The following is a 27,633-nucleotide window of genomic DNA, read 5'->3' as shown; positions in this document are numbered from 1 at the left end:
ACATGCCCAGCACACACTGTGCTTTCTTCTTTTTTTATTTACAATGGTTTGTATATTATGAGGAGACTCGTGTGACCCTACACAGAATAAGATGACCATTTCTCTTACTAAATCAAAGAGAAAGTCTTGGTTGCATAGCTAAGGGATTTTAGAAAGTTTATTACAAATTTGTATTCCTGTTCTTTCTAATAGGCTTAAAATAACCAGTCTCTTTCATAGTTCTCCTTTTTGCCCTTACTTCTCTACTCACTTAACTGGTATAAATGTATAGTGTTGGCAAACTTAAATTGGGTCATATCCCATAGGAACTCAAGTTCAGAACCTTTTTTTTTTCTTTTATATCATCTATGTTTTATGATGGGTATAAGAGAATTGATAAATGTGCCCCATCCTGGGATGGGAGGTTAGCACAATACAATCTCTCTCTCTTTTTTTTTTCTTTTATCACCTTATGTATTAGAATTACAGCAAAAAGTAGAATACATACCATATTTACTTGAAAAATCTGACCGTTTTTAAAATCTGGTAATACAGTTAAGAGTTATAAGGCTTTTCAAGTGCAAAATAAAAACAAATTCTAGCAATGGTCTTATTAAATAGCGTTGCCCCAAGGCATCAACTCTTTAACTGTTTTGAACTGTCATTTCCGTGACAAAGTCAGTTGACTGACTACACAACATGAGTTGTAGAAACCCAGCTCTGAGGTCTGTAAGCCCATCTAAACAGGCATCCCATATCCAGAAGGGATTTTGCAGGCTGATGAAAAGGAAAGAAGTAGATTAATTACAGATCTATAATTAACTCTATATCCATCATTATCTTAGATCTCAGCAGGCTTGTCCCATTCCAGTTTGTTTTACTTTGAAAAAAAATCAGAATTTCTTTTTTTTTTTTTCTTTCAGAAATCCTTTAGGATTCAAAGAGTCAAAATATTTTGTGGGATTAAAAATTCAGTGAGTCAACAATATTTTGGGGAAATCAAATATGCAAGAGAATCTATACAAATAAATAGGGGCAAGAACCTTGAAGAAGAGATTCTTACAACTGCTTAAGTTATTGACTGTTATCTGAGCACAGAAATTAAAGAATTTTAGCTTTTGTTCTATGGAAAATTTAATTCCAAGTCTACCTGAGGTTGATTTATTCATTCAGTATATATTTATTGAACACCTATTTGCTAAGAACAAGGGATTTAAATAGGAACGAAAGCAGTTTATTGTTTCTGTTTCAGGAAGCTTGTGCCGTTCAGCAAATAAAATATTAATCAAATGAGCAAAATAAAAACTATGATGAGTTCTATAAAAGAAAGTTACCTGTGACATGAGACTCACCAAGTTTCACCTAATTGATGAATAAGGCAATTTGGTAGAGAAAGTGACATTTGAGTGGAAATATAAAGCACAAATAAAAATTCAAAGGATGCATTAGGTATAGAGGAAAAGAGCACTCACCAAGCAGAGGGGACAGAATGTAATAAGAGAGGACAAGGCACATCCAAGAAGGCTAGCATCACTGTTAAACAAGGAGTGAAGGTACTGCAAGACAAGGATTGAGAAGTAAGTAGGAGACACACCTGCACATTCTTTGGGCAATGTTTACATCTTCTTCTTCACACCGAAAGCAATAAAAAAACACTGAGTGTTGTAAATATGGATGAGTCTAATAGAGCAGGAGATGGGGATTGAGACGAATAGCATTGTATTTGGAATGATTACTTTGGCTATACAAATAACAATTTAATTTTATGGAGGAGGGTGTTAGGAGATTAATTCTATAGCCAAGACAAAAAGTAAATTTTTATTGTACAAGATGGGGGGAGATGAGATCAGGGAATTAGTTCTGAAAACTTATTTGGGATATAAAATGGACAGAATTTGATGACAGATTACAAGTAGCTGTGACAGAAAAACATGGTTTCTAAGTTTCTGATTTGTGAAAATGGTTGTACCTCCATGTTAGTCAATTAATATTAAAGATTCTGGGGGAAAAAACTGTGCTAGAATATTGGGCTGTGGCAAGAGGCAGAGAAAGGACAACAGGAAAACAAAAGGATTCCTAGGAAAATGTGATGTTAATAAAGTGATACTATGTAGCACTCCCTAAACTTCTTTAACATATATCTGATATGAAACATGTTATTATCTATATTTTTAATAAAAAAAATAAATAATGGTGTGGTGCCTGGGTAGCTCAGCCAGTTAAGCATCTGTCTTCAACTTAGGCCATGATCCCAGGGTCCTGGGATTGAGACCCGCATCAGGTTCCCTGCTCAGCGGGGAGTCGGCTTCTCCCTCTCCCTTCCCCAACTGGTGCATGCTTGCTCTCTCTCTCTCAAATAAATAAATAAAATCTTAGGATGGAAGGGAGTAAGGGAGAGAGGGAGGGAGGGAGGGAGGGAGGAAGGTGAAGAAGAAGAAGAAGAAGAAGAAGAAGAAGCAGCAGCAGCAGCAATTACACAAGTTTAGAATCTAGAAATAGTAGTCCTAAATTTAAAATGTTAATAATATGTAGCTGCATCTGGATTTTGAGGGTAAGATGCTAAAAGACTGTGGATAAAATAGCCAACTCCCACCAATGCTACCTTTTATATTTGTATAAAGGGATCTCAGCTCCAGACATTTAACATATATGTCTTCCAAGAGTGGAAATGTGGAAATCTGACAATGATTTTAGCAGACCATTTCGAGTAAACCAGTGGAATGTCTCAGAACCTTTGAGCCCTTAAAGTAATTTAACAGTCCTCTTTTTTTTTTTTTTTTTTCCTGGTTGCTTCCTAAGCCTGGGCATCATCAGCTGTCTAGAATACTGAAATTATTTTCTAGCCAGTCTCCACTATCTACTTATGCTTCTCACAAACACTTTCTCTTCTAACCTACAAGTTATTTTTTTGAAAGCACAAATCTCTCCCTTACTTAAAACTCTTCAAGGCCTCTCATTGCTCTTAAGATAATGATCCAAATCCTTTTCTGGACAATTTTGCTATGGTCCTGATGTAATTATTAATAGTTACTCCTTTCACTCTCAGAAATGCATCACATGTTCCTTTCTTTTTCAGAATGTTTGGATATGTTTTATCTTCTATATTGTGTCTTCTGATACCTGCTTCTGATGGCTCATATTTGTGAAATTTGAAACTACTTAGCTTTTAAATATTAAATCAATAATGATATTTTAAATAAAGCAAAATACAGCAACTTCTTTGACTTGCCACATACTCCCTATATAAGATAACCCCATATAAGATGAAATCTGGCCCTGGACTAAATCAGATACCTCTGACATGAGTTCCCATAGTTCTCAGTGTGAAACTTATGTTTAAATACTAAATCACATAAATTGCCTTTTAATGAGTTTTTCTCTGGCAGAATATAAACTCCATGAGATCAGAACTAGGTCTGTCTTATTTAATATTTATCTTCCTTAATAGAATGCGAACTCCTTGAGGATAGGGATTATAATCTTTCTTTTTCATTACAGTTTCTCCGACAGTCTGATAATTCTGACAGGTGGAAGGCTCTCAGTGAATATTTGCTGAAAGAAAGAATGAAGATAGATTCAAGGAGAGAATGAGACACTCAGTGTCTAAAATTGGAAAATGCGAGTTTTATTCTGAGTGAGGAAAATTGGTGATCCTATTTTTCCATCTAGGAAAACAAAATGATGGAATGATTTACCAGGGAGCTCTCTAAGTATGACACACTGGTGTAAAATAGGCAAGTTTTGCTGATGCAATTTGCAAGAGAAAGCTCAATAGAGCCAGAGTTGAGGTTCAACAAAATGGTGCCGAGGAACTTTTCAGGTAAATAGAAGTTGAAGAATGAGATACCCATCAGATAAGGGAAACTAATTCTACCAACAGACATCATTGTCTGCAAAAAATTGAGAAAAGCCATTATTGAATGGAGGTGAAGTTCCCTCTAACTTGTGGTGCTTTGGAGAGCAATCAAAATCAAGGAGACACATGTTCTTACTAAAAAATTTATGCCTACCCTGTTTCTCTAATCTTAGCCAAAGTTGATAATTCGTTTGTCTTCAGTTGGCATACATTGATAACTTACTTTCTGCAAATGTGTTTGTGTATGTTTGAATCAATAAAGTAATTTTCCACCTAGTAATGGGTGAAATTGAAGAAGTAACATCTCTCCATGTGGGCTTGAAGACAAGATATAACACATATGGATGTAGTATGATATCTCTTTAAAATGAGCTGTTAAATTATTAAAAGTGTTTACATTTCAGAAATAGATAACCTAAATATAAAGCAGTTTTACTTATATGTAACAAACCATTATGATCAGCTCTTCAAAGTAAACATTATTGTATCTAACACTTTTGATACACAATTTCAGTTGCTTTAAAAAAAAATGTACTCTCAACATTTCAGGTCTACAGTTCACTTCAGTCACCTAGAAGTATAAACCAACTTATAAGGTAACCAAATTAAGTATTTGTGGTTAGAAGAAATGAGCTTGTGAAGCTACACACATATACACACACACATACACACACATGCACATACACAATGAGGTAAATAAAAGTCTTTTGTAGTTTCTTTAAATTACAGTATTTTTAAAAATATATAATTCTAAAAGATATAAAATATGATTTTATTTGAAATGTAGAGATTCCTTACTGCTTTGACAAAATTTGTATTTCTATAAAGATACATGATTTTTGAAAGATATGAATATGTTTTAACCTACCCGGGATAAAATGGACAGTGAAAAATAAAATAGAAAGAATCAAAAAGCATTGTAATTCTTATATTTGATAAAACTCAGACTTCTTGGGAAAATTTTTAAATCAGAAATGTTTATATTCACCAATATTTAGCTTTTAGCCAGTTCTGCCTTCTCTAAATACTTGAGAAACTTACCCACTTTGGTGGCTTCAAATTTACTTCTTTATGTACATTATATATTAAATATAGATATTTCAGGCATTAAAATATATATCTCTTCCCTGATCATTATTTCCAAGTGCCAGCAGATGATTCTCACGGGAATTCTTTGCTGCCATCTCAGGGGCAGCATATCTTATTCATCATCTTCCCCTCATTTGGCCTTTTCTATTTCTATTAATGTAATAGTCACTGAGGTCAAAATATTACTTGTTATAACTTCTCTTTTTCACTAACTTTACCTCCATGGCTGATAAATGTGTAACATTAGATGTCCTCTGTATTAAACACCCTTTGAAGCAGGGCAAATTACAAATAAGTAAAAAAGCAAGTAAATTTACCAATAAGTAAAAGCAAAATTCATTGTTATATCTTAATAACAGGAATAGAACTTTTTAATAAGGGCTTTCTTGATTAATCCTTCATAGGAGCTCAAATCCATCACTTTCATCCATGTCACACTTGCTTCAGTCTAATTTAGATCATACCCCAACTACTCAAGTAAAATCCTCCTCTCCTTTCTAAACCACATTCTTCACCACTAGGGATATGTTCATCTTACCAAAAACAACAACAAACAGAAAACAAAATAAAACAAAAAGAACAAAGCAATCAAACAAAAGAAACAAGAAAGAAAACAAAGCAACTTTAAACAACAACAACAAAAACAAAAAGTTTATTTTGGCCTCTATAAAGTGGTCAGCCAGTTAGCATCTTGCTGACTCTAACCCCGAGTTCTACTTTTGGTTAAACCTTATATTGCAGTCACACTGGAGTTCTATCGCTGACTGTGCTCTTAGGTCTTCATACCTACTGTTCACACTGCCAGGAGCAGTGTCTTCTACATCTCTCAACCATCACAACATGCTAAGTAATACTCGTCCTTCAATTCACAAGTTAGCAATGGATTTTTCTTCACATCCTCCTAGAAATGTACTGATTCATTCAGTACCCAACCATATGTCAGTACACTTAGTTTGTAATTTTTTTGCTCTTATTCATTACAGGTAAAATAATTGAAGGTGCTGATTAATGTTTTTATCTCACTATTGCATTACACATACATGCTAAATTCATGCTTCAAACTATATTCAGTGACAGAGATTTTCCAGCTTGGTGTCCTACCAACTAATTTTCTGCTGAAGCTTTTTACATGAGTCAAACTCTTCTGTCTGACCTTAATGCAATATATGGACTGCAGAAAAAGATTTACCGTTATCATTTATTGTTACTTCTTTAGACCTCAGAAATCATATCAATATTGGGACTCAAAATCATATTATCTTTTGCTGGAATTGTGTTGTTTATCACAATAATATGATGATCTGTAATGTTATTCAGATAGTAGTTTCAATATTGAATTTTACTTATGTTATATTACAGGTGGATGTGCAGAATGTCTTCATATAAACTGCAACCACTTTGACGCAAAACAATGGGACGTATTAAATACGTATTTAATACCCTATTAAATAGGTATACTTTTGTATATATTTTTGTATTTAATACCTATTACATAGGTATACTTTTGTGATATCTTTTTGGTATCTCAATCAAACCTGCATAAGTACATTTTATTTAGTATATGATCAATATAGATTTCTTAATTTTCAACATTTTAAATTTAATTTTTTAAAGTTAATGTTAATTAGTTAATTCTCAAAGAAATGAGACCAGACTTAAAAAAGAAAAAGAGAAGGAGGAGGAAGAGGAGCAGAGGAGGAGGAAGAAGACAATGAGACTAAAAAGGAGGAAAAGAAAACTGAGAGAAGATGAGAGAAAAGAAAATCTAACATTTGGATGGCATAGTGAAATCAGAGCCTCTAGAATGAGTGTGATATCACTGCTTCTTCTAAATCAGACCAGTTTTGTCTTGTTATATGGGAATCTATTATTCACAATCAGGTAAAGAAAAAATGAGTTTTTGATCATTAGTTTTTGGATTACACTGAATTGAATCCAATTTTAATAAAGGAGTATGGCAAGGACCATACAAAGAAATTATTGCATATGAATAGTAACAATGGAAATGGGAAGATTTGCTTTGTATAAGAGTTGGTTTTAAACATTGGAAGGGAATATACTAAGGACTACTAAGAGATTTAACTAAGGGAAAGTGGAGCACTAAGAGGAAGTCAATTTTAGTTTTATATAAGTAACAAGTTCTCAATAGAAAAGTTGTTTGAAATAATATGTACTGCCATGGAATGCAAAACGAATTGAGTCATTAACATATCCATTTATTTATCAATTCACATTTATGGAGTATCAACTGTTAAACAGGCATCATAAGAAAAATGATGAGAAAAATGAATAGTTCTGACCCTCCAGAAGCTTATAGTTTAATGGGGGATATGACCACATTAAAAAAAAGATAATTCAAAAATTAGAATTAAATATACATGCAGGAAAGTATGCATACTCACTTTGTGGCCAGATGGCCTGTTGTCAATTTCCAGCTTAACCACCTGTTTGCCTTTGGGGAAGTTAAAAATTTCCTATGAGATTTTATGTCTCATCTGTATCACTGGAATAGCAAAGTTCATTATAAAATAAAGTGATGAAAGTTTAATGTTCTTTGCACAGTGATGGAGATACAGAAAGCAAAAATTGTTACCTGTTTTAAGAGAGAATCACTGAACTGAATCTTGAAAGATGAAGAAAATTAGCAAAAGGTAAAAAGAACTTATTTTATTTTATTAATATACATTGGATCCTGTGGGTTCAAAAATAACTTGAGGAAGGAAGTACCATGGGCAAAGTCATAGAGGAGTTGGGCTCATACTTCATGGTGAAATAGAACATATTAATTTATCAGAAAACTATAAAGGGCACGTATTGAATGGAGCACTGGATGTTATACGCAAACAATGAATCATAGAACACTACATCAAAAATAAATAAATAAATAAATAAATAGAGAAAAAAAAGTAAAAGAGAACATTAGGTGAAAATTTAGAAGTTCTTTTCCTAATCTCCCCCCATACCAACTGAACTTGATATAATCAATAAGGAAAGTATGAATCATCCTATTTATTAAGCATATGAGAAAGGTAATCAAAATGTGCAAGCTCAAACTTGAATAAAAATAAATTCTCAATTTTGTATTTATCTTAAAAAAAAAAAAAGAAAACCATAGGAAAGAGCGTCCATACATCTAACTTAGATGTAGTATTTTGTAACAGTATACGTATATAAAATGAAGTTTTCACAACTATGGGCCACAATTCAGGCAGGTTACATGGGAACATACAAGAGTTTTCTCTTAATATGTTTAATGTATGTCTTAACTCAAAATATCAATGGTATGTTCAATTTGAAAAGCAACAGTTGTAAAGGGATAACCATGAGATGCTTGGTGTCTTCAGGAGCCCTTAAACATGAAATGGTGCTTGGTATGAATACTGTGTATAGTGATATGTGGTCATTAAATAATTACATTTTAGGATTAGGACAATCAGTATAACTTCAACAATGCAAGTTTAAAACAAATCAATTCAAGAATTTAGCCATACAATGAACAATTAATTTATAGCATCTATTACACTAAGCTAACAATCATTACAATAATAACCACTGTTTCCTATGAGATTACTACGTAATTAACTTATTTAATGATATTTAATTACATATGTCTACACATGTGTATGTGTGTGAATGACAATCATATGTCACTATAAAAATAACCTGATATTTATTTAACTTCAAAACTGGTATAGAGTATAAGTATCCTGAATTCAGATCCTCTTTACTTTGTTCACTGCTTTTCTCTTACTGTTTAAATCAGATTCTGGATTTTGGTAAGTGCCAAGAAATATTTGCTGAATGAACAACTCGATTATGTAAAGAGGATCTGTCCCTTAATTCACCATGATTCTGATCCAGGATGACAATCACATTCTTATCAATGCAGAATTAATATGCAAATGATGTCCTATGTTCAGCTTAACTTCTTGCTGCATTTGGGAAATTAGCAGAAGATAAACCTTTCTACATTAAATTTATATGCATTCCACAAAATATCAATTTTAGGTGCTAACCGTAAGTTATTTTTGAACCCACAGGATCCAATGTATATTTTTAAAATATTTGAATGTAACATTTGCTCTTGTAAGTTGCAGTAAATCTGAGAAAGAAGGGATGAATTGAGTCTTGCAGGTCAAAGGAAGTACTGTGACCAAATGACAGAATAATAAATATATGTGGAGTTCTGCATTGTACAATACCCTAGTCCGATTTGAGAAATGAACTGTTGATTCAGTGGCAATATTCTACCTTAAGTGGTATTCCTTTGATGAGTATCTAAGCTGCACAGATTTTATTTTACACTGCTATCTTCTGACCCTTGCAGAACTTTTGATTACAATCATTGCACTATAGAATTACAGACTCAGTGAACACATATTTCCAGCCTATGGCCTGAATATTTTTATTTTCTTGTTGTGTTTATTAGCGGATCAAAATGCTGATAAGAAGAATATAGTCTGAGAAAATTCCTATGAATTTGTTAGAAGTGTTCCAAAACACACGAGAAAATGGAAGAAAGTCATAAAAATTGGGGCAATATTTTTCTTTCTTATACCATTTGAGACATGTACACAAAAAGTTTAAAGCAAAAATGTTTGCAGATATTAACTAATTTTCCTATCTTGTTGCATATTTCTAATTTTCTATGTAAGGAATAAAATAAAAAGTTCACAATTGGGATGATTTTTACTGATATATATATATATGAGTGATATATATATATATATGAGTGATATATCAGTGATAAATATATATATATATAAATTGTTCTTGTAGAGAAAGGAAAAACCCAGACCTGAAATGGGATCTGAGAAGCTGTGAGTGATTGCTGAATTGTGCCAGGGTGGGCTTTTTCTGCGTCATGGTGAACAGCATCCCTCAGAAAGGCAAAATTAAGAACCAAGAGATAATAGTGCATAGAGTCAAATGATGGTTTGTGAGTGGGGACAGCCAATGGTATGGATTGAATCTGAAATAAAATCTCTACAATTGAGGATACGAGAATGAACGGATTCAGAAGGGTAAGCAGGAGATGAATCCAAGAAAGAGTTGAGTAGGGTACTGGAATGCAGTGGGAGCACATTTTTTTTTCAGAGTCGCATGATCTACCCGTGTTCTACCAAAAGATACTCTAGTTCTATGAAATCCCACAGAGAATCAAAAAAAATCAAGCTTGTCCATAAATGAGAGAAACTATTATCTTCTCCAAACCCAGTGAGGTAAAAAGGGATTGGAATTATTTCATCTATGGAAAAAAGTGGAAATAAAAAATGCTTAAATTGCAAGAAGATGTTGTCAGTTGCATGCCAAATCAAACATTGTTTGCCTTCCATTAAGACACCATAAACATTAGCTTCTGTGGTCTCTGTTAGGTTGACTCTTGTATATTAACTCAGAAGCAAACATTGGTTTTGGATGTGAAATTGAGATTAATTCTCTTTTGCTAATGATTAAAATGTCAAGTTGTGTGAACCCAGGGATAGTTAAAGAAAAGTGGTCATTTTTATTGCTTAGAAAACAATAAGGATATTTTAAGATTTCATTCCTATAGTAATAAATCTCTACAACTGAGATGTTGATTGACCATGTGACAGGATTGATAATTTTTTTGTGGCATCTGGCCCACATTGTAGGAATATATTATGTGTATAATAAATAGATATAACTAGTAATAGGAAAATAACTAACCTAATCAATCTCTAATGTTGTAGAGGAAGCAAAATCAGCCAACCAAACAACAAACTAGCCAAACAAACAAACAGAATACCTTGTCCTTTTGGGGGAGGAAGCAATGGCTTTCATACAAGCCTGAATGAATGTCTCTCTGACTTCCAGGAGAGGCTGAAATAGGTCAGTAGAGTCTGAGCATCCCTGTGTTTAACAGCCACTGTGTTAATGCCTTGTAAGCTCCCTGGCACATGAGTTGCAGAACAGATCAATGAATCAGTAAAGACTCTAATCCTCACAGAGCAATGATGTCCTGCTAACATTTTCTATCTTGTCTTATATTTAGTTACTGCAATGGGTTGTGAAAGCTTTATTTGGTTGTCTTGCATAGTAATCATTAAAACATGATATAAAAACATCTAAAATGTATAATCTTTTTCCAGACAATACAGATTGGAGATAAACTAGAAAGTGAAATGATCCTATGGAAACTAGGAAAGTATACTTCATGAACCTGTCTCAATGAGGGTTCAAGCCAATGCAAATTACGTTTAATATCTTCGTATTTTGGGGATGCCTGGGTGGCTCAGTCAGTTAAACATCTGCCTTTGGCTTAGGTCATGATCCTAGGGTGCTGGGATCGAGTCCTGCATCAGGTTCCTTGCTCAGAGGGGAGCCTCCTTCTCTCTCTGCCTACTGTTCCCGCCCTGCTTGTGTGTGCTATCTCTCTCTCACTATCTGACAAATAAATAAAATCCTTTATAAAGAAAGAAATATCTTTGTATTTTACTCCTCATTATATTAACTTTTGGCATTAGGTTTATATAATCATTAAGACTTTAAGAACATTACTTAAATTACTCAGTTATTCTGTTTTGTAACTCTTCCAGATGCTACCAAATTTCTCTATTTCCCGTTATTGAAAAATTGTTGAAAAATTCCTTGAAAGACTTGTTTGCATTTATTCCTTGCTGTCCTCACATACTATCCTTTCTTGAATCCACAGCAATCAGGTTTTTGTGCCCATGTTTCCACTTAAACTATTCTAAAACATAGAATATGTTTTAAATAAATTAAAAACCAATTCTGAGTCTTCCTTGATTTCAGCACTTTTGATCAGCAACAGTGGTTCAGTTCCCTCTCCTGAAGCACTCTTTCTCTTAGCTTACAAGAAACCACACTCTGCAAATTTTCAGTATTTCAGAATCTTCTTCAGTCTTCTTTGATTTTTCCTCTTTCTTTTCTTCTGTATATTAAGATGCTCAAGGACTCAAACTATGAACCACTTCATCACTTGTCTATTTACAACCAGATTGGTCTTCTCAGTCCATGGATCTAGATGCTCAATCACTTTCTTCACCCAGGACTTTGAAATAAAAGGAAATAATAAACAATCATTGTGTATTTAAGAAATCATTGATTCTTCAGAGAAATTACTAATTGTCCACAATTATGTTACTGGCACTAAAAATTTGTCAGAGTTATCAGTGATAAATTGATATAAGTCATGGCTACATACTGAACAGATTTTGTCCTGCTACCTAGACTTCATTTGCTTCTGGTGCATTTTCTGCACCTGATTCTTTATCCTTTTATAGACTACTGCTTATTTTCTTTGAATTTACCTGTCACTTAGAACAAAGAAACCTGGTTGTTATACATGGTCCTTAGAAATGTTGGGGCTGCAGCAATTAGAAAACATGATGCTGATTTCACTTCCTTTTGATATCTACTCAGAAGAGGAATTGCTGGATGACATGGTAGTTCCATTTTTAATTTTTTGAGGAACCTCCATATTCTTTTCCATAAATGTTGTACCACTTTACATTCCCACCAACAGTGCACAAGAGTTCTTTTTTATCCACATACTCACCAATACTTGTTATCTTTTTTTTTTAAAGATTTTATTTATTTATTTGACAGAGAGAGACACAGCTAGAGAGGGAACACAAGCAAGGGGAGTGGGAGAGGGAGAAGCAGGCTTCCCATGGAGCAGGGAGCCCGATGCGGGGCTCAATCCCAGGACCATGGGATCATGACCTGAGCCGAAGGCAGACGCTTAACCACTGAGCCACCCAGGCGCCCCAAATACTTGTTATCTTTTTGTAAGAATATTCTATGGTTTATTTTGGTAATAGCTTTTCTAACACGTGTGAGAAGATATCTCATTGTGGTTGAGATTGGCTGATGATTACTGATGTTAAGCACTTTTTCATGTACCTGTTGGCCATTTATATGTTCTCTTTTGAGAAATACTTATTTGCAGCACTATTCACAATTACCAAGCTATGGAAATTACCTAAGTGTCTGTTGACAAATGAATGGATAAAGAAACATAAATACACACACACCATACACATACATACACACACACACTATAGAATATCATTTAGCCTTGAAAAAAGAAAATTCTGGGACACCTGGGTGCTTAGTTGGTTAAGCGCCCAACTCTTGGTTCAGCTCAGGTCATGATCCCATGGGTTGTGGGATGCAGCCCATGTCAGGCTCTGTGCTCAGGAGGGAGTCTGCTTGAGGATTCTCTCCTCTACCCCTTCCCCCACTCACCTAGGCTCTCTGTCTCTGTTTCTTTCTCTCTCTCAAATAAATAAGTAAATCTTAAAAAAAATTATGCATTTGCCACAACATGGATGGATCTGGAAGAAATTATGCTAAGTGAAATAAGCCAAACACAGAAAGACAAATACTGAGTGATTTCACTTATATGTGGAATCTAAAAAAGTCAGACTTATAAAAGTAGAGTGGAGTGGTGTTTGCCAGGGGCTGGGGTGTGGGGAAAATGGAGAAATGTGGTCCAAAGGATAGAAAGGTTCAGTTATGCAAGACGAATAAGTGCTGGAGATCTAAGCTATAGCACGGTGACAATAGTTAACAATACTGTATAGTATATTTGAAATTTTCTAAGATAGATGTTACATCTTCTCAACACACACACATGCACAAACATACACACTATATAGAGCAGATGGATAAGTTATTTAGCTTGACTGTGGTGATCTTTTCTTTTTACAAAGCATGAATACATGCTTTATATATATATATATATATAAAGCATGTATTCATGCTTTGTAAAAAGAATATATATATATATATATAATTGTAAACCTTAAAAATAGCTCAGTAAATTTGTAAAAAAGAAAGTATCATTCAAATAATTTTTATATTCTTTTATATAATAATTACTTCAAGTTTGAGTCTCAAAAAATTTCCATGTTTATCAAACAACTAGGCTAGTGCATATCTCAAATAATTAAAACTATCATTTATTGTTTATTCTCTATTAGAGTCTGTTAAAAGCTTTTCATGTAATACCTCAGTTGAAGTGACTAGATAATATTGTACTATTACCCTCTATTTTGAAGGGTAAGGTAATGAAATTTAGAATGAACAAATAAGGTTATGAAGTTGGTGACTTGGAGCAAGTCCTAGGTTCTTACTACAGGAAGTGAACACACTTGATCTAGAAAACAAAGGAAACCATGCAATGATGCCCAGAATGTCCCCATGGTAACAGAGCTTTTTTGCTCTCCAAGTTTTTACAAATCACAAGATATAAAATATCATAAAGCAGGGAGTGAACGAAACCACATTTTGTGTTAGAAGTTTTTAGTAGGGTTTATTTTCTCTGAAGTCTAGACATCAATACCACATGTAAGGCTTCTGAAGCTAAATGTGTCCAGGCCCCAATTCAAACCTATGAGGTGAGGATCGCCATTTGAGTTGATATAAATTCTCCCTATGGTTTGACAAAAATGAAATAATTCTCAAAATAAATATCTAGTCCATGATCCTGTTTTTACACAAATATATTGTCTTTATTTATTAAACAATTAAATGACTTTTAAGTTATACAGCTGATAGAAAGAGTCCTGATACTTACCCAGGACATAAATGTGCAAAGTGCTTTCCTACTGTGTAAGGGAGATACTATTTTCATTTCAGTTATAATTATAGAAGCTGAGGTTCAAGGGCTTTGAGGGAAGTTGCCTGAGCTTACAGAGAGTGTAAATTGTGAAACCTTAATTAGATCACAGTTCTTTCTGACCCAGACTCCCACACTCTTCCTTCTCCTCAAGGAAGCGGATTCTGTCATCTCCACTCCACAACAATCTCCAACCCTCTACTAAACAGCATGAACATCTGAAAAAGTATCTGAATTAAATCTTCAAATCTTGGCATATATAAATTTGAAAATATCATAGGAAGTTTTTTTTTTCTCATTTTAAAAAATTGAAACAGACTCAGACGTAGGCTTGTTGAGTGTGAATTCAACAGCTTATTATTTCTTGAGGCTATTTTCTTCTTAAAATTCTTGTCATTTTTGAAACTGAATGGCTTCACAAAATGCTGACATTAAACAAAGGGGCCAGTTTTCAAAGAGAGATTTTTCTATCATTTAAAGTGTAAGAAATTATTTTCAATCTGTAGTGTTTGGTTAGAAGGAAATAAGTGTTCAATAGTTGATACAAAGGGTAGGAGCAACTGAAAATATCACCTCAGAAAAATTATGAATAAGAAAAATTGAACCTTTTACTATATTTTCTTTTATTAACATAAAAATTATTGTTTCTGCTTTCATTTTTTTTTATTTTCCTTTTAAACACTTTGGTTTAAGTAGTTGAAGAAATACTACATTTAACATGCATGATACAGTGTCTAACATAAAGTAAATGCTCAATAAATATTAGCTATTATTATTTTATTAGCTCTGACAGAAGCATATATTAGTTATGTTGAAAGCCAACTCCCTTCGAGTTTTATGATTAATAGCATAATATTAGTATAATAACAGTGGTACCATAATAAGTAAACAGAAGAGAACATAACAGGAGAAAATGAAACTTGAATTAAACCAAAGATATTCCGAAACTCTTTACGTAACCAATATTGTAGACCATTATAAACTAAAATCACTACCATTTGTGGGTCAGGCTGGATATTAATACTAATATTAATTAATTAATTGACTAATAATAATGTCCTGCTATTTGGTTCAATAATCCAAAAAACTGACAATGATAATTTTGGAATGGCATTGTCCTAAAGTACATTCATAATGCTTTCTGGAAAGGAGGAAGGAAAGAAGGAAGGAAGGATAGAGCGAGGAAAGGAAGGAAGGAAGGAAGGAAAAGAAATCTTTTTACTCCAAAATGTACCTTTTAGAACTCCTGTTTTCCTAGCTGTACTTTGCTATATGTTTGTCTTAATTTTTTGTCTTATAGTCTTCTGAGGAAGATTCAGATGAGTAGCATTAAACTTATATTCTGTATGTGCCCTTTCTCTACCTCAATTCACCCAGAACTCCTGACAGAAATATGAACTATTGAAATTTTATAATTTTTAATATAGAATAATTTGGATGATGTGTGTTAGAGTCTTTGTTCCATCAAAAAAAGGCAACATACTAAACGACTAATCTACATATTTCAAAAACTAATGGAAACAGTCATGATGGCTATTTAAAACTCCATTGGTTCCCTACTATTTTAAATAGAAGTGCTTAGTTAGAATTGTTCACTATAGCCTTAGTCTCCTTTTATGATTTAATTTTGTAAAGGAGAAATTAGCTATGGTTCACCTATGTCAAACTCCACAGTCTGAGAAAATTTGAAATACAGACAAGGACTGCAAGTAAAGTAAATCTATATAGTATTTATTTATAGATACTTAGAAGGTACAAATATATGAGATAATTACTCTTGTAGATAGCTTCAAAACCGTAAAAAATCATGTTGCTTAAATATTTCCCAAAAATTAATACAGGAAAATCTGTTAGTTGGAAATACAGATAACTGAGACTGTTTTGTGCTTTTTTTACCTTTCGTTACTGGCATGATTCTTTATCCCATGAATCTTCCTGTTTCCAAATGACACTTGCCTCATGGTCTGTCTGTTGCTATTACTCCTCTCCTACCTAGTTATTTAGCACAGTTTCTTTTTTTTTCTTTTTTTTAAGATTTTATTTATTTGACAGAGAGAGAGAGACAGTGAGAGAGGGAACACAAGCAGGGAGAGTGGGAGAGGGAGAAACAGGCTTCCCGCCAAGCAGAGAGCCCGATGTGGGGCTCGATCCCAAGACCCTGGGACCATGACCTGAGCCAAAGGCAAACGCTTAACAACTGAGCCACCCAGGCGCCCCTTTAGCACAGTTTCAAATACCAATTCATGCTGTCCTTGAAGAATTTCTTCTACTTGTCTTGCTTACAAAAAGTCATTATGGAGCACTTTGGAATAATCCCAAATATTCAGATATAATGAGAGAGAACAGGTGCACAGAGAATGAGAAGAATTCATTATGCACATTATTGGATTTTTTTTCATAGCATGAGTCTAATTCATTAGATCTATCAAAATAAAACCTACTATCATGCTAAAGGACTTACTTCTACATATTTAAAAAGGTGAAAAAAGGAGACTAGATGAGTGAATCAAGCGGTGGGCTAGAATTATAATGCCTGTGAGGAATTACCTCTGTATTTATTAATTGATCTTGTGTCTTTGGAAAGCGACTAAATATTCCTGATTCCATTTCTTTTAACGTGCTTAGTAGAAGGAAGGAATTCAAACAAATGTGGTAAGTTAAAGTGAGCTAAAAAAACACAAATCCAAAATACTAGTTTCAATTAAATTAGTATGGTTTAAAAAATGATAAAGTTTTCCATGTGTAAGCATGTTTCTCTAAATGATGCATATATGGATAAACTGAAAAATGTATGTGTTTGTTTCATAATCCTAATTACTACAATAAGTGTTTTATAAATATGTATATCATAAAAATACAAAATTTTGTATGCAATATATGTCAGAGATAATATAAAGGTATTTGGGCATTTATAACACAGTTGTATATTTATTCTATAAAGTAACCTAAAACTATCAAACTATTTCATGTATAAAAAGTTAGATATGCAAACTTCTCAAATTACTCAAATTACCATGAAAATATTTAGTCAATATTATTATCTTCCTTAAAGGTATACAAATAATTTTGTCTTAAATTTGTTTTTGACTATCTAAAGATGATTTTTAATACAAAATATCCTCTATTTGAACAATTAATCCTAATGAATTTATATTGAAAAAGCTTAAGTGTTTAGATATTTGGTAGACTTTAGGATATAATTTTCAGAAAAAAATTATAATTAATAGTGATGTCTTTGAATATATGAACTTTTGCACATTAATGTTCTGACTATTCATTATTATAATAATTTTGTTCTCTCACCTATAAAGTCTAAACAAAAATACAAAAATAATGTTTTTTTACTTTAATATAGTATTTCATGTTTTCTTAGAAAAAAAATCACAAAAGAAACTCAAAATGTAAAAGCTAGATATACATGCAGAAGTACTGTGACAAAAATCAGGTATCTGGAGCCCTATTGGTTGCTTCAAATCCTGAATCTATCACATATTAGTTGTATAATCTTGAGCCTCTTACATAAATTCTCTGTGCTTCATTTTTTTCCCTCTTAAACAATGTAATATTGATAATACTATCCCCATGGGATTATTGTAAGAATTAAACTATATAATCCGTAAGTGTTAAACACAGGGCTTGGAACATGGTAATTATTCAATAAATATTAGTTATTATTATTAACCACAATATTCAGAATACTCTCATTCTTATATTATTTTCCCAATAAATGACTTTTATTTTTTTTTTTTTTTAAGATTTTATTTATTTATTTGACAGAGAGAGACACAGCGAGAGAGGGAACACAGCAGGGGGAGTAGGAAGCAGGCTTCCCGCGAGCAGGGAGCCCGATGCGGGGCTCGATCCCAGGACCCTGGGATCATGACCTGAGCCGAAGGCAGACGCTTAACGACTGAGCCACCCAGGCGCCCCCCAATAAATGACTTTTAAATAAATAGAAGTATTTCCTATTTTTATGCATAAAAAAGGAAGTAAATGGTTTGCTCAAGATAATTTTTTTAAATATAAATTTCTGTAACTGAATCCCAGAGTACAGATTGGAATATTTAAGAAAATTTTCTGATTATCATTACTTTATTTATCCATTTATTTGTTCACTCATTTGTTCAAAAATATATCTAAATAATACTTTGTTCTGGGCACTTTGATAGGTCCTGGGAATACATGGTAAATAAAATGGACATGATATCAGCTTAGAATTAAGAAAGGATAGGGAAGAAGGCAGGCATTAAATCTATAATATAAATGGGGAATTAAAAGAGAAAAGGAACAGTCAGTAGGAGTACGTAACCAAGTCTAAAGGATAAGAAAAACAATCCCAGGAATAAAGATTAAGCTGAACTCGATTGAGTTTACCACGTCAGCAAGATTATTAGCAATAACACTACTATAAAAATAAAGTTTTTGAATTCTTCCCACTTTCCAGTTTCTATGCTAGTCAGAAGTTCAGGAATCTTCTGCCTCTCAGCAAATTCCCAGGCAGAGGGAACAATGTGTGGTGGATAAGGGAGGGATCCGTTGAGGGGTACCTTCTGATCTAGGTTAAGAAGTTCGAATTCTAATGTCAGGAATATGGAAGGACAAAGAATTTAAAGTAGAAGAATGATAGATTTGTGGTTTCAGAAGATCACATGGATTAGAAAGGAGGTAGACAACAGAGAATTGAAGGTGAGATAAGATCAGATACCACCTACAAAGACAGATAAGACTATGGCAACAGTTATAGAGCTGGTGACTATTAAAATTCAAAAGAGAAACACAGAGGGCGCCTGAGTGGCTCAGTTGGTTAAGCCTCTGACTTTGGCTCAGGTCATGATCTCAGGGTCCTGGGATTGAGCCTGGTGTAGGGCTTTGATTCCCGCTCGGCAGGGAGTCTGCTTGCCCCTCTACCCCTCCGCCCCTGCTCATGCTCTCTCACTCTCTCTTTCTCTCTCAAATAAATAAATAAAATCTTTTAAAAAAGAAAGAAAGAAACATAGAAACAATAATATCCTGTGAGTGGCTAACTGTGAGGAGTGAGGGTGAAAATGGAGCCTGATCTAAACCCATGTGAGGAGGAGGATGCTTGAGAAAAATGCAGAAGAGATGATGAATTTTATTTTAAATATGTTGAGTTAAATATACATTTAAGCTATCTAGTTGGAGGGTTTGCTATTATTATGTCTGTATGATGTTGATCTTGATGAGATCTTGATGAGGATGATGATGGTCATGATACTGACATTTACTTGGGGTGAACTGTGTGCCAGTCTTGGTATTTTCACATGATAGTCCTTTATAGCTTTTATCTATAAAACTGAAAAGTTTCTGTGATTATCTGGAGCCACAATTTGACAGTGTCTTCTTTAATATTAAAGAAAAGTACTACAACTTCATTAATAGTAAACAGAGACACGGCAGTTTTCATTTAATTGTTCTTTGGTTTTGAAATTTAGATTACTATATGCTAATGGAAGAAATTTAAAATAAATGTATTTAAATAGATACTTTAAATGTGACTGGATGGCATAAATTTGATAAAACACTCATTTTTCTAATTGTGTGTAATTTCTTTCTCATAATAATAGAAATCACAAAGACTGTGTGTGTGCTTTCTGATTTTTCTTTTTTGCCCTGAAAACTTTTCTTTGGAAATTCTAAAAGCCATACTTAATTTTTAGCCCCTAGTAAAAGTGTCTGAACAGTGATACCCATTAGAGAAAGAATGATAATCTGATGATGGTGCTAACAGGTGGTGCCATGATGAATTCTCCTTATAGAAGAGTACATTCTTAACTATCATTTGTCCTGAGAGTTCTATTTGATCATGAGAAGTGAGAGCAATCCTCTCTGGAAAAAAAAAAAAAAAAAATGACTATTAGATAATTCTTTTTTTTTTAAGATTTATTTATTTATTTTGAAGGAGGGGATCAGAGGGGGGACATGAACCATGAGAGACTATGGACTCTGAGAAACAAACTGAGGGTTCTAGAGGGGAGGGGGGTGGGGGGATGGGTTAGCCTGGTGATGGGTATTAAAGAGGGCACGTACTGCATGGAGCACTGGGTGTTATACACAAACAAGGAATCATGGAACACTACATCAAAAACTAATGATGTAATGTATGGTGACTAACATAACATAATAAAATAAAATTAAAAAAATTAAAAAAAGATTTATTTATTTATTTGAGAGAGAGAGAGTACAAGCATGATGGGGGGGGCAAAAAGAGAGGGAGAGAGAGAATCTCAAACAGACTTCCCCGATGAGCACGGGAGCCCCACATGGGTCTTGATCTCAGGACCTTGAGATCATGACCTGAGCTTAAATCAAGAGTCGGGTGCTTAACTGGCTAAGCTACCCAGGTGCCCCAAATATTAGATAATTCTTAATCTCCAGAAATGGCATCTGTATTTGGGATTATTAAATAAAGTTAAAAAGAAAAAAGAAAGAATAAATAAATTTTAAAAGCTTATCACACACATTTTCAAAAATATTGTTCTGCATATAATCAAAAACCTTGCCCTTTTCCATTAAACTTGTGGCCAAAATGTCTGAATGCACTTTGCTCTGGGCAAAATAAAATGAGGAGGACTAGGAGAATGCACAGGAAATTGTACAATAGAATACTTGGGAGGGGCTGTCCCTGGCTGAGTGGAATTAACTATGTATGGGAGATATAATACCAAAGCAGTGGAGTTATTCATTCATGAAAAAAAGAAATAGTTATAGAATGCTTATTGTGTGAGAAGCATTGTGATAGTTACTTTGTATACAGAGATATGATTCCTGTCTTCATGAAGTTTACTTATTTCTAAATGTAAGTAAAAGATATAAAGATAATTTTAAAAGATACATGAACAGGAACACCTGGGTGGCTCAGTTGTTAAGTGTCTGCCTTCTGTTCAGGTTATGATCCCAGGATCCTGGGATCAAGCCCCACATTGGGCTTCTTGCTCAGTGGGGAGCCTGCTTCTCCCTCTCCCACTCCCCCTGCTTGTGTTCCCTCTCTCACTGTCTCTCTCCCTGTCGAATAGGTGAAATCTTAAAAAAAAAAAAAAGGTACATGAACAATTTCCATTTATATTTAAAACATCACAGTAGTCCTATTCTGAAGGTTGAACTAAAATGGAGAAGATTGTGTGAGTATAGGGGGGCAGGGCCTGGGGGTCCAGTGGCTTCCTGCAAGCTGCCAATAAGATATTTCATACAAGCTAGAAATGGGAATGCCCTGGACTTGTGTAGTGGTGTAGAAATGGAAGGAAGTACATGGACTGGAGAGAGATTTTTGACAACTTGTTCACAGAGTTAATGGAATTTCTGAGATAACAAGGGGTTGGGGGATGAATTCTAGGTTTCCGGTTTCAACATGGAACACCTGCTAGATGGTTATGGTTTTGAATTAAAACATGGTAGATAGAAGGAACCAGGTAAATATTGGGGGTGGGGGGTAAGGGCAAGTGTAGTTTTAGTATTAAAATGTGCTTATCCAGAGTAAGAGAGCAGGAACCTGAGGATATGGAGTCCGCAGCTGGATTTGTGGAAGGGGGAGCTCTGCAGGTACGTGGGCTGGAAACCGAAAAAACTTTGTACTGATTCATGACAGATTTCTAGCCATGCACTTCCAGGGCCGTCTGTAAAATCTCTCAAGGGCAAAATGCCCATTCTAAGGACCGACCCAATCCAAATCAACACATGTCTTCAGGGTACTAATAAAAGTGTGTGAATGAGGGATAGGAAGAGCTGGTTACTCTTAAGCAGTTAATCCCTTTGGAGCTAACTACGAGCTGTCCTGTGAAAGATGTTTTCAAAGAGTCGGCTCTTAGAAGATCTTTTTTTAAAATATTGAAATCTGAGCTCCTGGTGATTTGAATAGTAAAACTTTCATTTAAGACCTGTCACTTTTGTGTCGGTACTCTCCAACAAGTTCAGGTTTCAGTAGATTCCTCAGAATGCACTTTTGTGAAAATCAAGATAACATAAGAAGTTTAAAATGGTTTATTTCTTGGCATTATTTCCAGTCTTATTTCACGTTTGTTTCAAGTTTTAACTTGTATGGACTGCTCATAAAATAACTGGCTTTTATAAATACATGGCTAAGTACAGCTCATTCCTGGTCTTGCAAAACCTGTACAACAAAAACTCAGTCATTCCAGGCTCCGGCTGGCTGTACCAAAGACTGAACGTCCACTTCAAATGCCCTTGTACTTTCATCCATTAAGTCATATTCTGTTATCTCAAAGTTCTCTCCCAGGGAGGCTTTCTTGTCTGCATGGGCAAAGGGAAGGATCATATAACTTTCGAAGCACCAATTTTCTTCATCTTTTTAAATCATCTATTTCAACAGAATAGGAATTTATAAGATAGGCCTTGCTTTCACAAAGCATGATCTCAAAACACTGTTATGCATACCTTTAAAAGTAAAGAAACTCTCCAAATTACAACTAAATAATAAAACAGAAAGACAATATGGAAATCATCTTCCCTCTTCCATGTAGTTTTTATACAGCCAAACTAAATGATCAGGACCATAATTCAAATCCTTCTGAGGATTTACAGCCACTATTTTCACTATTGACATGAAGTAGAAAAAAATAAAATGAAATTATTCCTGTTACGTTATTCTAGAAAACATTAATCCATGCAAAATCTCACATGTATATTATGTGCTCTCCATATATTATGCTCTCCCTTTTTAACTGTGAGGTTGGCAATTTCCTAGGCAAAGAAACAGATTCAGATTTTATAATTTGCTATGCCCCTGAAAAATTTATTCACTCCACAGTTAAGAATTAACTCCAGGCAAACATGATTGCTGGGCATGTTACAAATAATATGATTTTAATTTGCTTCACCAACAATATGCCTACTAAGTAGGGAGATAAGAGCAAAATCCTGTTAAACAAGAAAAAATAATATGAATTAGTGGATGTTTTTCCTTTCTTTCTTTCTTTTTTTTTAATATTTTATTTATTTATTTGAGAGAGACAGACAGAGATAGCAGTAAGAGAGAGCCTAAGTGGGGAGGAGAAGCAGAAGCAGGGGGAGCCCAATGCAGGGCTCGATCCCAGGACCCTGGGATCATGACCTGAGCCGAAGGCAGACACCCAGGGATCCCATGGATCTTTAGTTCTGATTGCATTACCTTAGATTATAAGTTACCTAAGTATTTTATTTCTATGTTTCATTTCTGGCATTTAGCATATTTTAGGGATTTGAGCAACATTAGTGGTGATAATGAGGGCATCCTTTCAGTTAACAAATACCTGAGGGCAAGTAATACCAATAATTTGATAAATGACATGACATTGTAGTAGTTGAAGATTAAAGAGAAAAGTTCACTCTGTATTATTTACCATATCTCTATCTTATTTTTGAAAATGTATCCCATTTTAGACAAAAATGGTCACTTTAATTTGGAAATAGATGAGTCAACTTAAAAATCTAGGTTATTTCACTTAATAACACATGTTATCAGATATATGTATAATTGTTGTTTATGATAAGTTATTTGGAAAAGACCAAAAGATTATCCTGAAGACTCATATTGGTGATACATACTCTTTGATTTATCAGATAATTGCCAATTGTTAATTTGTGCTCTTAGGAACTGCTATCAAGCCTACAGGCTAAGGTCATATTCATCTCAATTGAAATGTTTCCAAACTTATTAAATTATGATGATATGAATGATGACCCATCAAATTTCTAGTTATACTAGGTTTCACTTGGCGAAGGAATATTCTTAAGAATTTTTTTTTTTTTTTTTTTTTTTACCACCAATATGCTTCCCAAAGCCTGCTCATTTCAATTCGGAACATATCAAAGTTGAGTTTAAAAAAAAAAAAAAAAAAAAAGACCTACTTGACATCTGTCGCTGTCACTCTGTCAAATAACTCACCCATTGTCTAGATCTCAGTGGGGGATATGTGGGAGGTCCCACCATTTCTTTCCGGCTGTTCCTTAGCCTGAGATAATGTTTTTTGTTTCATACAACTCCCAGCATGCAGTCTGCTCCTGACAGCCTCAATAAAATTCCATTTAAGCAAAACGAATTAAAAGTCGGTGTAAACAAAGTTTAGAGAGAAACAATTAAGAAACCTTCCTGAACTGGCTTATGACTTGGCAAGTTTCATCTTGAGGAAACCTGTCACCTTGAAGGATCTAACACCACAGGCATCTATCTCTACAGTAGCCTGAGCTTACCTTTTGCTTCTCTGAACAAACTCTCAAAAGAGTTAGAAGAGCGTCTACGGAAATGTCGGGGGCTTAAGAGCTGTCAGCATCTGTTCAGTATGATAACAGTAGCAGCCTTCTCGGCGGCAGTCTAAACCCTAAAATCCCCAGATCTACCTCAGACCTCGCACCAAAGAAAAAAGATTGCATTAAACCATCATTTTTCAAACTTTCCGAAGGGAATCACACCTGAAAGAGAGTTACAACTTGCTCCCTCCCTCTCTCTGCCCCTGTCCCCTTCTCTCTCTCTCTCTCTCTCACACACACACACACACGTGTGCACACACAGTAGACCGGGAAAATAAGATGCTACAGAACAGTCAAAAATGCAGTGAAAGTGCTGAGTGTGTTTCAGAAAACTGATTAAAGGGAATACCACGGCTGCTCACTGAAGTAATCACTGATAATGGTGATTTGTGGATAATCAAACCAACACTGGATCAGCAATATAGCAATATATGAATAAATAAAAATAAAAAATAAATATTAAAAAATATAGCAATATGTGAATAAATTAAGAAATCTTAATTTTCAAACACCTTTGCCTACTCCTATATTAGCATGCCTTACTTACATTGGCTCTGCCCAACGTGTGTATCATAGTGTATGTCAACCTTCACTTGTGAGGCTGATTTTCCAGCCTGTGCTGGAACTTCCACTAGGCCCCTTACCAGCTTTCCCTGTGCCTCAGTTCCCTCACCTGCAAGTGACAATGATTATAGCACCCATCTCTACAGTTACCATAAGGAGTAATGAGGGAACATATAATAAAGATCTTAAAATAGTGTGAAATAATAAAGACATGTAAGTGCTTCTTATTCTTATCCCTCTCTTTTTTCTAATAACTTCTATCGTTTATGAAATCAATCGTATATTTAGATGAAAGCATCAGCAAATGAGCTGCAAACTAGGAAAGTACATTCACATCTTACAGTTTCCCTCTAAAATGTTGCTGTTGGGGGCGCCTGGGTGGCTCAGTCGTTAAGCGTCTGCCTTCGGCTCAGGTCATGATCCCAGGGTCCTGGGATCGAGCCCCGCATCGGGCTCCCTGCTCAACAGGGAGCCTGCTTCTCCCTCTCCTATTTCCCCCGCTTGTGTTATCTCTCTCTGTCAAATAAATAAATAAAATCTTTTAAAAAAATAAAGTCTATTTTGGGCGTCTGGGTGGCTCAGTCGTTAAGTGTCTGCCTTCAGCTCAGGTCATGATCCCAGGGTCCTGGGATCGAGCTCCACATCGAGCTCCCTGCTCAGCGGGGAACCTGCTTCTCCCTCTCCCACTCCCCCTGCTTGTGTTCCCTCTCTCACTGTGTCTCTCTCTGTCAAATAAATAAAATATTTTTAAAAAATTAAAAAAAAATAAAATGTTGCTGTTCAAATAAATGGGACTTTTAAAACAGGAACACACTGACATCTTCCCCAAAGCATTAATGTTGTTTTCTGGATGTTTCACATATGTAAGCATTGACATGAAATAGGCTTTATTTCTTTTCTTTTTAATTCAACATCCATAAGTGACGTATTAGTGATTGAGTATTAAAAAAAAACAGTGTAATACAGAAGAATATCTTAACAGTTTTCAAAGGCTAAGTACTAGTTTGTCATTGATTTCAAAAAGGAAAAAAAAAGTGTCATATAGATATAAGTGGTTAAGAATTACTTCAGGGCCCACATATAGAATTAAAAAAAAAAAACCACCGTTCATGGCTTTGAGCTATTCCAACAGGTTTCTTAGATTTTTTTCATTGTTTGATCCCTTAGACTACTTAGACATGATAGGATTACTAAAAAAGGCCAGTTTCTCAGAAAGTTGTTAGATTTTAGTGATTTAAGCAAAATTTTAGTAACTCCTGATGAGGGAACTGAAGGCAAGCTGAGGACAACATCCCCCCATGGGTTATATGTGACATTCCTCAGGCACTCCTGGCTGCCCAAAGGAAAAACAAGTAGTTAACTAATAGAGATCACAATCCTGCAAGACCTGAATCTCCCTCAGTTTACAAATGTCTTAGCAATCTACAAGAACAAAGCATTTTTATCAATGGCCTAGCTTCCAGAAGGGAATGTAGATACAATTAAATGTCCTTATAATCTGCAGCTCATTGACAGATACTTGAATTTGGCAGAGTGTAATGTCCCTCCAGGAAGCTCCCAACCATCTTACTGTTAATGCCTTACTAGAGGGGTAAACAACCTTAACGTGACAATGGCAAGGCCTCTGGTGTCTTGTAGGTATTTTTTAGCATATGAAAGTTCTTTGGAAACTTCCCTTTTTCTTTACCTCCCCCAAACCCATGGTATCTAATCAGCCACCCCTCCCAACCCCAGGACAGCAGCTCTTCCTGTCCATGGGTCCTATCCCCATGCTTTAATAAACCACCATTTTGCACCAAAGATGCCTCAAGAATTCTTTCTTTGTGGCTCCACACTTCACCCCACTGAACCTCACCTTTTTTCCAAAACCATATCAATTCCTATTAAACTTTATTTATTTATTGAATTCCTTTGTTTATTGAATTCCTTTGTTATACCAAAATTTGACAAAGACTATAGAATAATTAGTTATCAAGAAATAGCCATAACAAAATTTTACGTTAAGAAATATTTTCCTGAAAACTAATGACATAAAGAACACACTCACATTGAAGAAAATTATACCCAGTGTTCAAATGGGTTCTATTGGTCATCCATATCTAATTGGTTTAGATATGATGGGACTTAGAGTTTGAAACGCGAGAAGAGGATGATGGTCATAATTTATTCATTGTTAGTAGTAAAATAGTAATATTATTGAAATGCACGACTTGGTCTGGGGCGATGGGAGGGTATCTGATCCAGTGCCCCCCGGCCAGCAGAGGGCGACACAGGC

This window comes from Phoca vitulina, unplaced genomic scaffold, assembly GCF_004348235.1.
Source record: "Phoca vitulina isolate PV1807 unplaced genomic scaffold, GSC_HSeal_1.0 scaffold3, whole genome shotgun sequence".
Taxonomy (NCBI): domain Eukaryota; kingdom Metazoa; phylum Chordata; class Mammalia; order Carnivora; family Phocidae; genus Phoca; species Phoca vitulina.
Note: the sequence above shows the minus strand (reverse complement) of the source record.